Raw genomic sequence first — 19836 nt, 5'->3', positions numbered from 1 at the left:
AAGCTGACAATCCCTCAACATTCACTTTGGCTGTTGCCATCGCTATGTTTAGCAAATCAGTCTATTTGCAGTTACAAGTGATTAGAGCCCTATGTGAGATAGATAGCAAATTGCTATGCTTAATCAAGACAAGCCAGCCCATGCCTTTAGGCTACTCTTAACGCACTTATCTGTTGCTAAAGAAAGAGGTTTGACAATATGTGTCCTTTTAATTTTCTCTGTCTGTCAGTCACCTTTATATTCTACATACTGCTCTTCCACAGTAGAAGTCAATTTTGATAGCCAGTATCAACAGGAGTTTTCTTCAATGGCAAATGACTTTAAAGGCATCTCCCAGGAAGATGTGCAAGTATTCCTATAGAGAACTGCTTCCAAAAAAGGCCCCATTTAGTATTGACTCACAAGCTAAATAATACTAAATAAAGCAAATACGTCCTAACTGGCCATTTCTTTAACTCTGGCTATGTTCATTCCTACATAACAATGGCAAAGTTATAATTTTGATCTATAACTCACAGTTAATAAGTAGTAAAGAACCATCTGCGCTTTCATGCAAGTCAGCCTGAGTATTTAATAACCAACAGGGAAATAGGTGTTGACCAAATTTTGCTCTGCAAGCGAGGAAGAAGGAGGAAGAGCTCCTGTGTGCTCCCTTTTATCCTCATAAATCCCCTATTAGGCATTTTCCAGTAAATCTTCAGTCTTGGATTTGAACTCCCTTGAGTTTTGGACACTTATCCCTGTGAATTTTAGCGTCTATGCAGCTGTCCAGCATCCAGGTTTTAACATCTGTTGCTTGCTGTGAAAATAGTACCTTATGTTAATGATAAAGGCTTTTTATTTTAGAGCAGAAATCAAAACCTGTTGAGGAAATATGCAATGTTACTCTCATGTTTTGTGAAGGAGCACATGGACATTGGCATTTTATCATTTTGTATCCTGAACAAGAAATCTTTACAGCTCTGAGAGATGACAGTAGCTGTTGGCCCAAGCACAATTAATACTGGCACCAGCCATCAGACGGGGATGTAGCCACACACAAAGGCTGGCCTGTTGCGTGGGGATGTAACTTCAGCTCTGCTCAAAGGTCAATCACAGGAAGCTGCTATCCCCAGGGGAAATAAATCAGGTAGTTTAACTCTATGGAGGAGAATAACTCGCTTTATTAACTGTTGTTTTTGAGACTGCACAGGCAACACTTGAAAAATGAAGTGAGGATGCCGTCTGTGTTTTGCATTATAATTCAATTTAGCAATACCACACACACACAAAGCTTTATTGCTAATGGATGCACCAAGCAGACCTGACTGCTCTACATCAACAACAAAACAAAGAACTACACATCAACAGTAGGCTATCATTAGCCGTAATGTTATTCCAAAGCGTGGCATATCTGTCAGGCAAATGTAACTGCATCTGACATCTACCACAGTTCTATATGCGTGGCTGAGATGGTACATTTCAAATTGAAGAACATCTGTTTCAGGCAAGTGATGAATCATCAACTATATGTCCTATTTCCTGCTATCCTTTGAGATCAGAGAGCGGAAAGAAGTTACATAACACTATGATTGTGTTGTTTTTCAGTACTTCGGAAATTTTAAATTTTTTCTAACTAGTGTCTTATTTCAGGGTTTAGAAACAAAAAAAGTTCCCAGAGAGAGGATATTTCCATTGCTAGAATAGGAAGAAATTGAAATAAAACCATATGCTATGGAGATTCTTCCTTTCCCATTAATAGTAAATTAGCTGAAATGGGTCATGTCTAAAGGTATCAGTTGTAAAGAGGTACAAAGTGATACTTTCACCAGTGTCCTCTTCACCTGATAATTATCTCACTGAATGTACTAGAATTCTATCTGAGACAGTAAGGAAGAAACAAGGAGTTTACTGGATCCATCAAAAACTGGAAGAATCCACACCATGTCACAAGCAGAAGAGAATACTGTGAGGCCTTTGGTCATAGAGGAGTTTGCAATCAAAAATAAGACCCTCTGATTGAAACGTAAAATTTCACACATCAAAAGAGGGATTAATATTCAGGCAATGGGACCTGACAGCATAGCAGCACAGCACACGTAGAAAATTTAATGTAGAAAATTTAATGTAGAACTAGTGTTCATGTCTTCTGCATTTAAAACTAAAATTGAGAGCTATTGAGAAGAATAAGGCTGAGTGGTGATATGAGCACTTTCATGCCTGACAAAGCACAATTTGCCATCACTCAGAAGAGCATCACTATGTATTTAACTTGTACACTAGTTGATAGAAAAACATTTATTTCTCAGTGGGTAGCACTTATTGTATTCCAGTGATGTGCAGCCTGACAGCAGCACACAGATCATACCTGCAGTCACAAACAGCTCAAATGCTTTGCATGTTGACTTTAAAATGATGTTTTGTGTAATGTCTTCACAATCCTAAACAATAAAAGCACTTAAACTACTTGCTTAACTAGTAGAAGGAAACCACTGTTTCAGCTTTTGGAATTCATTTTGGTTTCTGGACATACTACATTATCCAGAATCATACCAGGTGGTATATTTCTGGCTAGGCAGAAGAGTCTCTTTCAGGAAGCTTCAGATCCAAACATGGTTCTCAGCTTCCCTTGAATTCAGTGGAATCTGAAGTCAGCAATTTCATTTGGAATCCTGGGCCATTGCTACAGTTAAGAACTGTTTTGTCACAGATTGTCACAACTATTGTTGGTAGTATATTCAGCTTCCAAAATGAATTCATCACAGCTGACCATAAGCATCTCTCCAAAAGCAAACTGCCATATCAGCAGGTCATCAAACATAGCAAGAGCATTTACAATAGCACCATCTGGTGTCGCTCAGTGATTTTATAGTTATGGTAAATGTAGCAGATTAAAGAAGTTAGCACACAGAAATTAACACGGTATGAAACGGTCATGTCCTGTCATTTCTGCTACTCTGTCCCAACTTTTCACAATGAGCAAATGATGCCATTTGCTTCTTTCCCTGTGATCTCATAGTTGTCCACATCTGATGAATTTAGTTTGCTTTGTTTTAAAAAGGAGGCTGATTTATATCTTTTTTGCCTGCAATCAATACTGGGCTGCATGAGAAAAATCAGGAAACTACCTGTGCAAATCACTCTTAATGTTAAGCAGGTTTTTGATCAGCCTGTACCAAGTACATCTGGAATAGTTTCCTGTCACCCACTCTCATGCTTGGCTCTTTCCCAGAGGTACACCTGCAGTCCTTGCACTCTCAGAATATAAAGAAGTATTTTCCTTGAAGGATGCACATCTGAAATGCAGCAGATCTTAGTGAACCAGACATCAGACAACGCTAAGGAAATAATTCTTCAGTTCCCAAGGAGATCAATGACCTTGGAAAAGTGAGTTCAGGACTTTGTTTCCACTTGCTATACTATTCTGCTTTACGAACTGTGTGTAGTATCCCATCTAATGGGGACCAGACTTTATAAATATGAACAACTTCTTCTAAATAAGCGTCTCCTGTGACTGAACTCTTAGGGAACACTATTCTTGAAATTAATCTTGAATGCTCTAATTAGAATAGTAGCAGTTGCAGAATTCTCTAATGGCTACTTTGAAGAAACAATTACTATCTTTATTATGATAACCCTCCAGATAAGATACAATGGTTGACAAAAGGCTTTTAAACAAGTTATTATTCAGTCACTGACTCACTCAGCCAGTAGCCTGCACATGTAGTGATGCAGGCTTACGTGACAGCTATTTGAAGTGATGTAATGCAGTGGCCAACTTTTTAGTATTTTTTGGACATTATGATATTGAATAGATTGTTAGGGCTATTTTTAGTAAATCAATGGTAATTTTACCATAACTAGGTCTTCTTAAAATTGTATATGGTGTGATTAGCATAGAGTTATCAATGTTTACTTTCATTTATGGTAGAAATTAGCATAGAATGTTAGAACCTGAGACTTTAATTCCCAGAGCAAAGAATTGATTTAATACAGTTTGTATACTTGTTGGTCAATCAGAAATGTGACTTTAGGATAACCAATGTTAAGTCTGTGCTGAAGTCTGAGAAAAAAAATTCATTCTTGTAAAACACAATGCATAAGTGAACACCAGAGTATTCTATATAGCCTGGGCCAAGCAGCTGCACATTAAAATTTCCCCCCCTGTAAAAGTGAGACATTTGTCTCCCTCACACCATCTCTTGAAGTCTAACTTACAGGTCCCCATTGCTTTGCTCCTGATTCGCATGGTTTCTCTACAAGAACATCCCTGAGGTTAGAGGGGGTCAGGCTAGTAGAGCTGTTGCAAGACCTTCAAGTTGTGGGTACTGTGCTACAATAAAGTCTTCTAGATGAGACAGAGAACAAAACCCTTATCATTTATGGTCAAGAAATACTTCATAGCATTTTCTTAAGAAAGATGTTGAAACCCTACTGCTTTGTCCAATTTCCCTACCTTCTCTGTTTAACACCCACCTCAAGTTCACAAAATAAAGATGATCTTTTCTCCCTGTCCTTTTTTAGTGTTGCTTGTTGCTCTGAATGTAGTGGTTTTTGGGCTAAAATATTTTTTTATTTCAACAACCCTTGGGTTTTACCTCTTTTAAAATATCTTAGCAAGAAAAGCATTTCAGGAATATAAAGATATTATCATAAGACTACCTATAACCAGTTTGCTCAATTTGTCTCTCTAGAGATAGCTATTTGAGTAAGTGAGTAGTCATTGAAATTTGGATTTAGTTTTGTGTATTATAACTTCACTAGATAGTTCATTTTCCTCTGCTATGGATAACACAAAGATACTTTCTAAAAAGACAGTGCACCAAGTTTTCTAATCAGATTCTTATACCCTGGTGACTCTACAGACCATTTTCTAATAGACTTGAGGCATCAGCTATGGAGCTGAAATAGAATCAGCTATTAAAAATGTTATCTTTATGGAAGCTTATAATAACAATACTAAAAAAATTCCATGATAAAGAAGAACCCACTTAGGAAAAAGACAATTTAAGTCAGTCACTGTCACTCATGAAAAGCTTCCTGTTAGAGAGAGGCATCTAGAGAAGGAAAGTCTTGTACCCAGGAAAACAGATGCTTCTATAATGGTGTAATTCAGTAGATTCAACAGCAACTTTAAAAAAATCATGTGATAATGACTAAATTGCTGATGTTTGTTTTATCTGATCTCAGATTGGCTGTATAATTGTAATAGTCATACTTGGGAATTTTCTAAGTAGGTTACTTATGAGCAAAGTCTAAAAGCACACAAGTAATAACATAACAAGCCTAAAAAGTAATTTTCTGCATTTTGATGTCCTTCAATGCTCATTTGTTTCACTTGAGCCAAGTGCTGTGTTGGCAAGTCTCCATCCAAGTGCTGGTTTGTATCAACAGACTAGTGGATTCTCAAAAAGTGAACATAGAGAGAGCAGCTGCATATTTCATCTGGCCTTGTCATGGCATTATTGCATTTCCGCATACTAAGAATGTAGTTCAGTATGTGTTGCTGTCAATTCTAAACTGGAAAGAACATTTTTGATTCTCTATATGGTATGATGGTAGCACAAAGTGAGGGATTCTGTTTACCACATGGAGTTCTTCAAAGTGCCCCAGTGCTTCTCTGTAGCCTGATGAAATAAACAGTTCTCTAGAGAGTTTCCTTCTCTTCAAATAACACCATTTACCTCTTTCTAGTTGTAAATATTTGTGAAATTAATTTGACAATGCTTTGCCAAAATAGCCCATTAAATATTCACCTCATCCTTCCATGGTCATCATCTAGAGTTTGGAGAGAAGCTCACGATAATCTTTTATCTTCACCTATGTCTTAGTTACTTTAAAAGACACAGTGAATGCAAGACAAAAATCCCCATGAAAAATGCTAGTATCTTGAATGAATTAAATGCATGTGCCTCTCACAATACATACCTGCACATCAATGTTGGGTCATCACCAGCCCTTCCTATAGAACTGTTGCTCATTCATAGAACACCTGCTTAGAAATTCATAGCACATTTCAGTCCACTGCTGTTACAACGCCTCATGGTTATTGAATGTTGTCCCTTTTCAAGGTTATGTCCTTACACTAGTGTCAGGCACAGGGTACTTAGTTTCCTAAGCAGAAATTTGGCAGGATGCCCTTTTGTGGCTGGGTAACAGTTCCTGGATAACCATCAGGATTACTTCAATATGTTCAAGTGGGGGTTTAGTTACTGAAGGAGTTTTACTAGAGCAGCTAATTAGATAGACTTATTTAATAGCAAAATATTATTTGGTCACTAAGTCACAGAAACAAAGATTGTAGGTCCTGGTTTTAATACAAAAAAATAATGGTTTTCTTTATGTGCATCTTTCCAGTCCAAACTTCCACTCTCTATAATTTACATAAATCCAGATTAGTTTCCCCACTCAGGAGGAACAGCCTACATTGCTTGCAGCACATTCTTTCTGTCTGTGAGTCTTCCCAGCCTGTCAGCTCCGTAATTGACACATTCTGGGAAACCTCACTTGGCTCACCCAAAGCTCCCTCCCTTTTCTAGTTCTTTGAGGTTTTAGGCTTCTTTGATCCCCCACTTAGCCTTGGGAAGAGTAGCCATTCTAGCCTGGATGGAGCCAGTTCATTAGCTTTTCTACAAGTGATGACCCAGCCATCATTATCTTCACTACTTTGAAGCCATGTATCTGAAGCTATTCTTATCTGTGTCATTGTTTTACATTTCCTCTTTGGTCCTTTAACAACCACTTTATAGTCTGCTTTGATTTAACTCTCTCCTTGCAGGCAGGAAGCAATATTGCATTGAATAGGGCCAGTTTAGCCCACAAAATGTATTCCTGATGAGGAAAATATTTTCTTTTATTCCAACACCTGTTTCACCTATGAAATCAGATAGGTAAATGGGAATGCTTAATAACCTCCATTGGACAAGGTCTGAGAATAGACAGATGCATGTATATGAGCTAGAACATCAGAGTAAGACCTTTCTGTTTCCTTTTCTCTGCATACCCATATGTATGGTCAAACTCTGTGGTCCTTCTTAAAACATTGTAAGGTTCTCATAAAGCCATAATCATATATAAATCAATTAGTAGATTTCCTCACAAAATTCCAACATTTCTGTTCAACCGGGATCAGGAATTCTACTGGGTCCTTTTCTTGGATTCAGCTGTTAAGATTGTACATAAAATAGTCCTTTCTCAAGCAATCTTGTACTGATAAACCACCAGAAGGAACACCTATTTGACTCAGAAGGGACAAGGATAATATCTGAGGCTTAAAAGATCTGAGCATCACCTGCCTTCACTCCACTTCGCTTAAAAACAACTATAAAACTCCTAGCAAGTCCATGGAAGAATATGCTGAAAACATCATCCAAAATCACTAAGCAACTACAGAATTTGCAGTGTTATCTTCAGATGTGAAGAAGGCATTAGTATGTCTGTAACAAGATCTGATACTTTGTCACTGTTGTTCTTCTAGATGATTTAATTACAAGAGATGAGTTATTTTAACAGATTCAGTCTAATTAAAATTAAATATGAGCCAGATGGTTTGTAAACATTTTGAAAGGATAGGTTATTGACTTTAAAAAGTGCAAAAGTCATGGGTGGGCAGTGCTCCATATCTAATGAAGTTTGAGACAGGATACTGTGAAAGCTTTGTAATGAAGAGTTCTTTGTACAAAAGTTTAAATGAACAATGCTTTATGATGAAGACTAGCAGTGCAGTTTATCTGCTGGGCTCCTACATGTGTCAAACTGGTGTTCAGTACAGTGCTTTGATCAACAGATCATTCAAGAAAAAGTAGCATGTCTAAAGCTCATAAAAGAGACTGAAAAGATACTTTACTGATATTTGGGGAGATAAGAAAGATAAAGTGTAATAAAATAGGAAGGTAAGTAAAATAATATCATTTTTGGACACTGGTCTTGAGCAAGTTATTTCAACTATCAGACTAAAACTTCACTTGGTAAACAATTTAAGGATGTAGGGATGGAAAAGGGAAAATATATATGTTAACTCTAAAGATGCAATACCAATTTGTATGCAAAATCACCAGAGAAACTTTCCTCTGTGTGCTTTTAATATTACATATTAAACTGCATATTAATCCACATAAAGGTGAGGGACCAAGAGAAACAAGTGAGAGGAGGCAAAAGAAAATAGATCTAAACAAAGTATTCCTAAGCAAACCACACAGGCTTACAAGATTGTAGCAGAACTTATTCTGAAGTCTAAGTTGTACATTGCTGAGACTAGTTTATTTCTTTGGTCATACTGAGGAAAAATTCCTGGAGTTAACAGGAACTGAGGGATTCCAACTGAATTCAATTCTTCCCTTCTGTCTTTTGCACTGACAAACAGCTGTAGAGAAGCTATTTCAGCAGCTAAAACTAACAGAGGAAAGCAATGAAATGTCTGAAGAACCTAGGTCAGTGCACTATAATAAATTTCAACAAAATATTTATGAACATGGACTGTTGACTGATTTTTTTTTTCTCATGTGGTTAATTCCTGCAGTTAAACAGAGACTTTGATTTTTGAAAGGCAACCCTAACAAACACAAAAGCAGGATAAGGGAAATTCTTCAATCTTTTTATCTAATATATATCCTGAATTCTCACAAGAAAATCTGCAAATTCACAATGAGCAGAGATGCCTAAATACTTTTTTTCATTTATATTTTTTGTTTGAATAGTAACAGTCTTATAATGCAAGGAGATTTAGCCCTTTTGTACTCTTCCCCACACCTCAAGAGTATTTTACCTGTGGGAAAATGAGGCATTGAGTCTTTGTGAATATTTGCAATCATAAAAGACAAATGATTTCTTAGCCAAGAGAATAGACACAGAGAGACATAATGCCAAAAGAAAAACGGAGAAATTAAAATTTGTGTTAAACCCATATAGATAAATATTTCCCACTGTATTATGCATTGCACTAAATGTGAAATACTTACAGGGTTATTGTTGCAGAAGTGAAGCAGGATGCAATGTGTGTGGCAATAATTGCAGAAACATTTGCATTAAGTTAGAAGCAATTTTTGGTTTTAATATTTGAATTGCATCAAGACAAGTTTTAACATGTTCGTGTAGGAAGTGTTTTTAAAAGGTTTCCTATGTTATTCTGTCAGCAGGCACCAGCTTCAAAGGAATTAGCAATTTACTTGTAAAACTACTGCCTTTATGTTTTTCCTAAAGTCGTTGAAACAAAGAGGATTTGTGAGCTGTTTACTTGGCAGTAAAAATCCAGTCACCCAACAACCTGTTGCAGACTTCAGGTTCTCCCTTTCCCTATTTCTCATTCCAGTGATTAACTCAGGAGTGAAAACCTTGATAGGCTGCTGCTTTTTTTTTTTTTTTTTTGATGCAGCTGATATACTGCTGTGACACAGTAGCTAAAAGGTCTACATAATATAATGAAATACCTGTGTCATCACTACATAGAAGGTAGTCTTCTATTGTCTCCAAATCAAGCAGTTCTGTTTGTACTTCACAGTTTTAGCAACAGACATGGCTTCGTTCCTGCAGAAAAAGAGATGGAATTGTATCACTGCTTGTGCAAGGGATTTCCCATCTAGAAAATAAGACCAATTTTTAGCAGTTTTTCTCATGCATTGTAGGGTCATATGCATTGATGCTAGGAATAGGCATAAATGTTTTCTCCTTTACAATCAAATATTAAATACTGTTTAACTTTCATGCAAGGTAATTTTGCCAGTAGCTTCAACAAACTCAGGATCAGACCCAGACCCCTTTTCTGGGAAACATTTTATGTCCTTTTTTTACCGCCACTTTTATTGCACATTGAGGTCCATTGACTTTTTCTGGCTACCACTGTGTAAAAGGAATTATTCATTAATTGTTATATGGGTGAGTGTGACTAGGTTGCACTCTAATGTTAAAACATTAGACCAAGTAAAGAGTGGAACATAGCATGAATTGATTAAACATGCTCCTCCTTTGATGAATGTGTCCTTCCTTGTACATCAAGCTCGGCCAGAGGGCTGAGTGAATGGCAAATTACTGTCATCATCATGGTGGCTAGTCATGAAGAAAATGGCTTTCTGATTTCACTAATTTACTTTTCACTCTGTCCCCAAATGACAGTTTTAGTTTATCACACCACCTTAGTTCTGACATGTTTTCTTCCCTCTATGGATTAAACACATTAGTTATGCAACAACTGTCTGAAACTTCTACAGTGGTTGAGTTCAAGATTCGAGATGCTCTCTGGGGCTAGGTAAGGAAGACAGAATATCAACTACTCTTATAGAGAAAGTTTCAGAAAAATAATTTTTTTTAAAAAGTAATGTATTTTACTGTCTAAGAAATAGGAAATCACCAGGATTTTAACCAGTCAACTCTCACAATTGTATAGAGCATTCTTAATTCATCCTGGGCCTCATGCCGCTCCACAAAAGGATAAATAATTGCAAACTTTCTTCTTTCTTCTCTAAAATAGCTGGTCACTTCTGTTCCACCTACACCTAACTGAAATGTCTTCTCGGCAGTACTTCCACCTAATGTAACGTTTTTGTTCTGAGACTCTATCAGAAACCCATGAGGAATGAGCAAATCACAGGACCAAACTTCCTTACAGTATGTAGATAAAATGTCTCAACTCATTGATTTCACTAGGCACCTAAATAACTTTTGCTATTCTCTCCTCCTGTTTTGGGGGAAATGTGAATTTTGTTTACATAACAGATTTCCAATTACAGGTTATATCTACAGATAGCTTTACATTCATGGTATGTTTATACATTCCTGGGTCCAGAAATGGACCCTGGCTTATATCAGCTGATATAACCCAACACTTTTTTCATAGATCTGCATGGTCCATGACTAGAAGGTAAAAGGACTGGACTAGTTTACATGTGACATTCAGTTATTTCACTTGATCCTCTGTAAGGATATACCTAACTATTGTAATTGTGGTATTTATATAAGGCCCTACAAAAAAAGAAAAATAGACCACAAGCCATCCAACCATTTCCAAAGTGCAAACATTTCAACAGTACTTTCTGTTCAGTTTGTTGTGTTTGCCTCCTTGTTTCAGTTAACAGTTCTCCCACATTTAATTAGCTGCTCCAACTGAATATGGTATCATGTAGTATGTGATGTATGATCTGTATAGAATGTTAGCTCTACCTCCAGCAAATATATGGTTGTTTTATTTATGGAAAATACTGTTGCATTAATAGAAGAATGTACAGTCCCTAGGAAATAGTCTTTTTCATAATTCAGGATGGAATTTTAAACACAAAGACAGAAATACCCAGTATCCAACCCCCTAGTTTTAAATGACTAAAAGGTTCCTGTGAAATGCCTATGGGAACGAAGTAATATTTGCAACTCACTTAAAACTATTTTCTCCAATGTTTCCTCCAATGTGTTAATGGTTCAGGCAACTTAATTTACATGCAAAAGTACAAAGTGGAAAGCAGTTTCCTTTGAACACATGTAGAGCTTTTTATGGATATATGAGGGTAAATTGCAAGTGCTTCAAATGAAGATATATGAGGAACACACTAGTAAGAGTTCATTATATTCTTTTGCTAAACACCAAACAATCGTGTTTAACTTGAAGTTTTTCATGTTCAAAGAGATCCTACTTTCATCTTCTAAGCCTCTAAGTCTCTAAAGAAGGCTGCGGGAGAAAAGGCTCAAGTAATGTACCTTTCCTTTTCTTTAACTTGAAGGACAGTAAAAATCCTTCTAGACAGAGCTTCTTTCCCTTCTTTCTTCTACAGAAAGAATATATGTATTTCATCACATTTTCTTCTTAAACTCTTTCACATCTACCAAGAGATGTCTGTGCTCCATTAATGTGTGATCTACTAACTGACAAATGCTCACTATATCCAATTTCCACAGTAAAGAAAATAAATACTGATTTGGGACCATTGATGTCCAAGCATTTCATGTTTGCAATTGTATTTCCATTGTTCTGCACATTAAGTTGTTTTGCAGAAGACACAGCTATTTACTTCCATCACCTATATAGGAAATTTGACCATTTTATTTGAGGAAAGAAATAGAATTTCTGAGAGACTACTTGATGTACCACACAGGCTCCTACGTGTCAGTGGACAACACTGATCGGCTAAGACAATGCAACTGAAATGATACTGATCACTTCTGATACCTGAATTCTGATCTAAGGATGAATAATTTCAGGCTGAGGATTTTAGCACCACAGGAGGTACACCTATTGCTACTGAATTAATAAGAGCAGGAAGTCTCATTCCTCTGGACAGATCTGGGTATCTCAGTGCTCTTACCCAGAGGATGTAAATAAAATAGCCATGACATTAATATTTTCTTTTACTCTTTGCAGTTGCTATCACAGAAGGTTTTATATCTTCTTATGATAGACTCAGTCTCCATAGTTCATTCACTGAGATTACTGTAAGAGTAGTACAAGATAATGCTGTTGGATTTAAATAAGAGTCCAGAGAAACTGACAGACAGGTGAACATTTTGAAAATGGCCTATTCACCTCTTCATCAGCCTTTTCTTATTTAGAATGACATAAAGACACAGTAAATAAAAAACCCCAACACACAGTGATTCTCTGAAGTGGTTAAACTAGTTACACTAGTAGTTGTATTGTTGACATGACAGCTCACTTTAGTTTAAGAAATAGTAATAGTAAAAATTCTAGGAGCAGAGTGTGAGTTCTTCAACTCACCTGTTGCTCACACTCCCATTAAAAGAAGTTTTGAAACAATATGAGCACCTACTTTTTCTTTGATATTTTAATATATTAATATTTACAAATAGAATACTCAAACTGATTGAGAAAAAGCTTTAAATCTCATATCAACGTCTGAATGTTTTAGGAGCTGGTGCTAGAAAACAGTATCGATCTATTAATAAATATCAAGGACATTTTTTCACAGCTCTGCTAGATGCTAAATGCTAAATGCTCCCATTAGCTGAAAGCGTATTATTTTGCAGTCAGAAGGGTGTTAACCTTTTAGTCCTATGGGAATAACAATAGATCCATCCTCTTCTAGCATGTTTTATCAGATAATGAACATACTTTAATAAATAACAATGAGCTCTTTATTCAACAGTACATGGAACATAACTAGAATTTTGTTTAATGACTCATAACAGTAATTTCTTATTTTGCTCCTTTTTTTTTTGTTTTAAATTCCATGCCCTCTTGTCCCTGGTATCCATAAGATACTTATGTGTAATCCTTAAAAAGTGAGATTTATCATCATGTCTTTGAAGTACAAAGGCTCACAAGCCGCTTTCCTGATAGCTAAGATATATTTTTCAAGTCAGTGCACAAATTTTAAGTGTTTCTTTTCTTGTTCACATGCCACCAATGTCATTGTACTCTGCACACAATAATTTACCAGTGCTCACCATCTGTGGACAGCTGTAGGATAGGATCAGAAGGCAAGAGAGGTCTTTAAGCTTGTACTTTCAGTGATTTCCCTGAGCTGCTAGCTTGTGAGCTCTCAGTATGCTACGAACTAAATAACACTGTGCACCGATGACAGTGCTGTCTCAGGCATTATCCATGTCTCGGGCAATTACTGACTTTTTTAAAAAGTAATTTGTGTTTTACAGAATTAGATGTCTTTTCTGAAGCGACTAGAAGCTTCAGGTAATACCAGTTTTGCGTACCTGCAAAGCATTTCTTGGTGTGAAACCACTTGCAGAAAGGTGTCCAGAGATAATGCACAGATAATACAGAGGTCAGAAACATTTTCTGTCTGTCTGGAGGTATCTGGGAGTATCAGTTTTCCAGGAAACTGATCCAAGTTCCATGTACATAATGGAAGAAACCAAATTTTTTTTACTGTGATATGTTTTGGGCAAATATTGTTGACCTATAAAGTGTCCACCTCAGAAAAATCACATTTAGGAACTGATAATAAAAGTCACAGGCTTAAAAAGAAAGAACTGCAGGAAGAATGGATTTGCTTGTTCCGTCCTGTTTCTAGAAAAGCTGACATATTGATAAAAGCACAGAGGATTAGTTCTGCCAACTATGCTGCTGTACCAATGTGAAGTGGACCAACTTCCCACACCCAGTATTGAAACTTTGAAAGAAGAGGACTAGCAGTGGCTGCAGGCAAGTGAAGGGGTATTTCTACATATTTGTTCTCAAAAAAAATCTTGCAAAATGTGAAAAGTTGTTCATAATTTTTTTGCTAGTCCCACTTTCTCTGGAAATGGGGAGATGAATCCAATCCAAGCTTACTGCTGCTCTTCCTGGTGGAAGATACAAGGGAAGAAAATTAGTAAAATGGGCATCCACAGTGATGTTTTAGAAATCACTGTTCTTATGTTATCTGATTGCTGAATTCTTCTGGCCTCTCTGCAGCTGTAGTTCTGTATAAAAACATCTAAACTGCAGTCTTATGAGCAAAGGTTTAACAAATAATAGCTTAGAATCTATTTATTTCCATCTGCAAATTTATACATCTTGCTATTCAGATTTGCATAATGAAAAGTGTATTAGAATCCAGATGCACATCAATTTAGATATGCATTCACTCTATTGAAGGGACAAATTTTGATGCCTCAGTTACAGATCTGATCTACTGGTTCTGAAAGTCAATGAAATGTCTTCCATCCATTAAATGAACTCTGTCCCAACCTTTTAGGGTTTTTCAGTCCTTATCAAACTAAATTCCACAATTTGAAGCCTTTTTTCTTCAACAGCCACTTCTTTTCCAAACAAACAGCAGTGAAGAGAGCAGCATACAAAAAGCCATTTTGAGTCCAAAACTAGTGAGTAATCATAATCTCACATTCCCCAAGAACAATGCTATGTATTTCCAGACTTCCACTCATCTTAGCTCCAAGGATGCAAGACAGGCTTTTGGCTGCACCCTTGCAGATACAGGATCAGGTTTCTCACCAGTTCTATCTGACATACTGTGTGATCTCTTAGGAGGTATTTTACTTCTCTGTTTCTCCTTTGCTTTTTACATTTTTAATTTGGTTGTAAACCAAATTTGCCAACTGCCAGCTAAAGAGGGACCTCAGTCTTGATCAGGACCAATAATCATAGTACAAAAAACCCAGAGATGTTAGTAAAATTTAATAGCACTTCTACCATACCCGCTCACACAGTATAGATCCCAACCTATTAGTAAACTCATTTTCTTAGACCCTCAAACCAACACCTTTAAAAGCGGAAATGTATCAGTACTAAGATTTAAAATAATTTGTTAATGCAATGATTAAATTATTTTTGTCCTTTTCCCACTATCTGAAGACTGTAAGGATTCACTTCATTTTTTATGAAGTCTAACATACCATATCAAATATATATATTAAATTTTGTGATGGAAAATTGATTTTTCCCAAAGTAGAAGAATATCAACACCAGTTTTTTCAGATCATCTGGCACACTCGCATTGCCAGAGCTCATTCAACACAATGTTAACTATTTGTTCTTGTTGACCTCCAGTTACATTTCTTTTTCCTAATGCACCTTTACAAACTTTATCAGGTTGCAAGATGATGTCAGTATTTACTAAGGTCACACAGCTTTTTCTGTTGCCAGATGCATATGGAAGTTTTCTGTGCTGCTTTAATACAAATTCACAGAGATGACAGAATGATGACACTAAAGGCATTAGAGCTAAGCCTGTGGATGAAATTACACACAGTGAATCAGACAGAGGGGTGTTGAGTGCATCAAAATAAAGCATCACAGTTAGGAGATAAACTGCAAACATGCTAACATAAACAGGAAATCTGGAATGTGGCAGCTATCTATAGAAGGAAAGGAAGATCTGGAAGAGAAATCCAAATGAAAAATTTCTGGGTTTGCAACAAAAAGGAAGAAAAAGAGAGAATCACATATTAATGATGCTCATTTATTCAGGAGCAATCAGCTCTTAGAACTCTACACACTACCTTGGAATTCAGTTGCATGTACCAAGGGGTAACTGGGACAGTATGAGGTCATATCCCAGGTGTTCAGGCTAAAAATACACCCAGAACCTCTAAAGTCTGGATCAGAGCAAGTCTAAACAGTTATCCTGGGTAAGTAGGAGAAGCATTAACTCTTCAGCTAGCTCCTTTCCTCACATCTCCTTTTTTCCTTTCCCTTCTCCATAAAAACAGTACACATCAACCCCAAGTTCATTTTCTTGGCCAAATCTTGAAGAAGTATGAACAATGTCTGTGATGGTCTGAAGAGGAATTTCACTGGCCTGCAGTGCACTCTCATAATCCAGGTTATGGTTCAGACATTTTACACATCTACTTACTACTTCCTTCTGCCCTTTTTTGAGTCCTTTACTTTTTAATTTGCAAAACCTACAGATAAAGATTTGCTAAAATACAACAGCTCTTTGTGATTAAACAAAAATGGCCTTTGAACATGATTTAGTTGTAGCGTGAGCATCATAGAATGGAAATTTTGGGAACAAATGTTCCAAAATAACCCTTGAGCCATCAGATCTGGACCCCTTTAGTGGCTTTGTATTTTTCCAGTTAATACTTGAAAGCTTTATAAAACTGCAGTCTTGGAACAGAAGTCAGAAGTTGTTTCAGAGACAACATTTGATAAATTAGTCCATATGTTTGCACAGCTCTTTTTATAACTAATTTGCGAGCTGCTCCAGCCCACTTTTGATTTGCCACTGTCATCCAAACCCCTTATCCTTCTTGTATCTTTATACCGCGGGGTAGGGTGGAATATCAGCACTGTTCCGATTTCGTAACACACTATGTATATTCTGCAGGGATGCTAAAAAAATCACATGAATTATTAGAGAAGTCATTCCTAGTTCGGATTCCCTCAGCCAGAAAATATTATTTGTTCAAGAGAGTAATGAATTTTAATATAATAAAACTGCACTTGCTCATCATTTTACTAATGGCTGGTGTTTCCAACATGACAGAAAACAACTGCATATGGACAAATACAAGCAAGGCTCCAGTTGCCTAAAACAACTATCTCAGCATCAGAAAAATGAATTGAGCTTTATAAAATAACACTCTTTATCTGCAGCTATACTACAGGGCCCTCTGCCGTGCGATCCCTGGTAATAATGGAATAAACATAGCAGGTCAGGAAAATTATCCTCCTATTAATTCTAGCAGTGTAAGCTGTATAATTGACACGTTAGGTCTTTTCTATTGTTTAAAAAGCTTTTTAGGAGCAAGTGGCAAGTGGGCATTATTTACCACTCACTCTGGGTTCCTAACAAGGTCAGACAGATCGCCTAACCTTGTCAGGTGGCAAAGCCATCTGGCTGGATCTGAGTCTGATCTGATTTCTGTTTCATAAACTAAACTCTCCAGTCCCTTGAAAGAGAGACAATAGCCTTTTCAATGGCCTGAGCCCTTTCACCCTTTGTTTCTCTGTTTAAATAATATATGTCTCTTTGGTCTTTTGGCAAGAATGCTTGACCTTGTAAATGTGACCATTCACAGTGCTCTGTAGTGCTGGAATGTGCTTTCATAATACTCGAAGGCTTCTTTATATTATCTAAGGCAAATGTTTGTTTATGAAAGCTGAAGTAAAACATTCTCTTGATCAAAAGAGAAATGATCAGGCACCTGGAATGCACAGTAAAAAGATCCCTCCTAAGAGGAAAATTCTTTCAGCTACTGTTCTGAATCCAATTAGGATAGATGAAAACATTTCTCTCCCCTAACTCTGAAATTAGAAAAAGAACCAGAACTAAGAAAAAAATTGACAATTAATATTCTAACTAATTTACTCTCCTTCTGTATTTGTGAACTGCTGATACACTACTGCCAAGGGTTATATTAGTTCATTAGAAGAGCTGTAGAAAGGACTCTTCTGACCTTTCCTTGTGCCCTGGGGTACAGTTCCGTGGTACTGCTGAGGCAGCCTTAACAACTCTCTGTACCTGAAAGGGACAGACCTGTTTCTTCTTCCTTTCTTCACTGCTCCTGCCTTCTCATCTGCCTGATCACAGCTGTGTCTCCCTTGCACTGGGTATGGTGCTTTTTTGGAATCTTCACTGAACAGATTTAATTTCTCAGCCAAGCATAAAAGTATTTGCTTTTTTCTTTTATCAGCTTTTTCTTTTTTTTTTTCCTTCCTGCCCACATGAGCAGAATTATTTTAGTCAAGGGCCACTGAACACCAACCTGTGTGGAAGGGAACCAGCAGGGACATGCAGCGAGGAGGTAAAGAGGAGAAGTCAAGTTGGTACAGAAATACAGTGGGAATGAAAGCCACGGAGTCTAAGACTTGCTGTTCTGCACAATGTGAGGAGACAGCGACTGTTGCAGCTGCAAGGAGGGGCCAGCCTTTCTGCCTGCTTTCCTGGGACTAGCTCCCAGCACTCACCCAGCCTGAGCTCTCTCCTTGCTGCAGCAACAGCTATATGGCATAACCCAAGCAGGTGGTGGTGCCGAGGCCTTTTGCTGTACCTCCAGCAATCTGTTACTAGAGGTAGTTGCTTGGTCTATGGCTCTAGGCAGTTGCTTAGAGCCAGCTGTGTTCAGCATCTTCAGAGTGTCTCAAGGGTTTCAAAGAGGAAAGGTTTAGTACTGTACACATTAACAGCATCAAATGCAACTAAAGACAATCTTTGGCTGAGCATCCTTTGCCTTAGATAATGCAGTAATTCTATAGGTCTGAAATTCAGGACACTGTCATCATCTTCCTGCTATGACAGGAAGGCTTCTTGCTGCGGCCTTAATTAGTCTTCCCTTTGTTCACACAGCTTGTATACAGCTGAGATACTTGTTGCCCTAGAGATACCTCACCACCTACTATAATCTCCAGTGTAAACCCATGTTTTTTCTTTTCCACTTTAAAAAATTGCTCTGTCTGGTTGATGAACCAAAATTCTTCCTCTCTCTTTATACTCTTCTTCCTTTTTTTTTCCACAGCTAGAGCCAATTAGAAGTCTGACCTAGAAGAAAGTACTTAACTACCATTGAGTCTGAATAGCTTCTCACTTTGAATTGCCATTAAGCTTCTTAATAAGGCACTGTAGGTAATATTAACCCCAGTCAGAATGCCTTAAAAGGTATAGGTGCTTGTCACTATCATAAATTAAACTAAATAAAATTTCCTTTCTCTCATCTGGCTACTTTATGGGATTAGTGTTATTTACACTAAGCAAATATCTAAAAACTCAACCTATATACTGATAGCTTAGACAGTGGACATATTTTGTCTTCTGTTAATATCAAATACATTCAATTTGTTCACTGAAATACAGTTCTGATATTCCTAGCACTTCAGATTCAATTAACATTAAATAAAATTCTTAGCAATGACTAAATTGTAGTCTTGGAACAACACATGCAAAATTTTGCAATTACTCTCTTTGGTGTTGACAATTACTAAGGCTGAGAAAGAAAACTGGAAGAAGATGGAAGGTAATTGTGCTCTCTTCCCACTGTTTCTTCATCTGAAATGTATAACTAGCCCTAAATGGTACAGTACCTGCAAGCTTCACAACAGAATCTCTACAGCACCTGATAGGATAAGGAAAAGCTATTACTTCCTATAATGTACAGGACTGATTCACAGAGAAACTGAAGTCCAGATTCTTATAATTTGGCATCTGAATGGAACTGAGATGCTGAAATATCTTTTGAAGCTTTCTTTTTATCAAGCCTTTCCAACTGACAGAAGTAGGGACGCTAAGAATGGTGGACAACGCAATAAACCAAGATCAATGTCTGGTTTGGTTTGCTCATCCAAGCAGTGAGCATAGGGAATTCAGCAGAACATGATGTTTAAATGATTGTCACCCACCAGAAGGAAAGAACACTGTAACCTTTTGTGAATTAAATGATAAATTTCTGCTATATGATATTCTAGAGGACAGTAAACACTTCAGACCTGCTACTGTCCTTGTAAGTCACAGGGTGGAT

The sequence above is a fragment of the Gallinula chloropus genome (genome assembly GCF_964237585.1).
Source record: "Gallinula chloropus genome assembly, chromosome: 17".
Taxonomy (NCBI): Eukaryota; Metazoa; Chordata; class Aves; order Gruiformes; family Rallidae; genus Gallinula; species Gallinula chloropus.
Note: the sequence above shows the minus strand (reverse complement) of the source record.